Source organism: Condylura cristata, unplaced genomic scaffold (genome assembly GCF_000260355.1).
Source record: "Condylura cristata isolate star-nosed mole 26May11 unplaced genomic scaffold, ConCri1.0 scaffold00008, whole genome shotgun sequence".
NCBI lineage: Eukaryota > Metazoa > Chordata > Mammalia > Eulipotyphla > Talpidae > Condylura > Condylura cristata.
In genome coordinates, this window is record NW_004567109.1 from 20904021 (window position 1) to 20905902 (window position 1882).

Sequence of the window (1882 nt, forward strand, 5' to 3'; positions counted from 1 at the left end):
GGGGGGCACGGGGTGCTCAACCCGCCCAGGGTTGCGGCCAGAGTATAGGGGGTGGGGGCGCTGAGCTCTCCGTGGACCTCCTGCGCGCCCAGGGTGCGGAGGTGGCGGAAGCCTCTGGAGCCTGGCGCCTGAAGGGGTCTTGCGGGCTGCGGCGGATTCGGGATTGCGGAGAATCGTCTGCGTTCAAGGGCACGGAGGGAGGGGGCCCTGCAACATTTTTCTCCAAAGGAGAACAAGAAAAGCTGGGCGCCCTCCCCTCTCCCCAGAGTAACCCTCTCTTTCCTCCTGTGACGCGAGGACCCTGGGAATATTCCGCGGACGTGGGGTGTTGGATGGATAGCTCGGTGCGTGCAAGAGCCGGCTGCTACCCGGGTGCGAGGAAGTCGGGCCGGGTAGCTTTCCCACACCCAGGCGGAAGAGCCCCCGAAATCTGTGGCCAGACCAGGTTCTGCCCCCAACCCCCAAACCTCAGAGACTCCCAGAGACTCTGAACCCGGATTCTTTTTGACTCCCCAGTGGCCAGCAGGGGACGCACACTCTCAGGACTCCCTCCCCCACCGAGCTTGGAGATGGGGGGCGGGTGAGTGAACAGCCTATTCGGAACTGGAAGGCGGGAGGGTAGAAAAGGAGCCTCAAAGCCCAGGCATCTTGGACCACCGTCCTGGAGTTCCAGGCATTGTGCCCCCGTCCCAAGGCACAGACCGGGAAGCAGGCGAGGGGCTTCTGCGTGGGCCTACGAGGGTGCAAAAGTGGGTGGGGGCAGCAGAAAATCCTGGCCAAGCCTCCAGGGCATCTGACTGAGACAGGGTGCAGAAAGGAGGGCGCTGCCTGCCTCCACCTTGCCCTGGGAGGAGCCAACCAAACCTTGTGCGGGAGGAAGGGGAAAATAATAAGTTTCAGGATGGGGGAAATATGTTCAGACCTGCCCTTCTCAGGGCTTGATACATTATTTCCACAGATGGCTCCAGATCACTCCCATCCTGCCTGCTGGGTGGCGATGTGACTTGGCCACTCTTCCCCTCCAGAGGTGGAGCTGACTCTGAGCTGGTCCAGCCACGTGCTATGACTTGCTTTGATTAATAAGATGCAGCAGTGATGCTATGCATGTCCAAGTTAAAGGCTGAAGAGGCCCTGAAGATTTCATTTGTGCCCTCTTGGAAACCAGTTACGGTGGAAGAAACTTACGTTATCCTTCTGGAAAGGTCTCCAGAGTGGCTCTGGAGGGTAAGAAGTCAGTGGAGAACAATGGTTTCTCAGTGACTGTCAGCACCAACTGCTCCATCCGTGGGTGAGGCCACCTTGGTCATTCCAGCCCCAGCTCCAGGGGGTGCTGCTGGGCGAGTGAGCCCAGCCAACAGCAACTGCTCCTGAGCAGTAAAACCTCCTAGTTAATCCCAGCCGACTCGCAGGCTCATGAAAAAATAATAAATTTTGTTTTAAGCACTGAGCTTGGGCTTGTTACACTTTAAGGAGTAATGAAACTTGCAGAAGCCTCACGGAGAAGGAAGTCACTTGGGAAGAATGTACAGGGGGTTATTTGGGTGGGGTCAGTGCCTGATGCAAAGGGGAACCGTCTCCATGCTGTCCAGGAACCTCTGGCCTGTGTGACCTGAGCCGAAAGGATGGTCAGGGCCAGTTATATTCGTCTTTCTCAGGAAATGGAAACTGGGCTGGAGAGTCAACTATAGGTACAGGAGTCGAGGGTGCTGTGAGGTTGCTGGCTTCTAGAAGGCCTGATGAGTCTTGGCAAGACACAGTCCTGTGTGGTGTAAAGCTCAGAGGGGCAGAACTCTGCATAAGCAGAATGAACCCATCAGTAAATAAAGATGGGGAAAAGATGCAGAGGGCAGGTGACGCCTGCCCAGGGAGTCCTGCCCCAGTG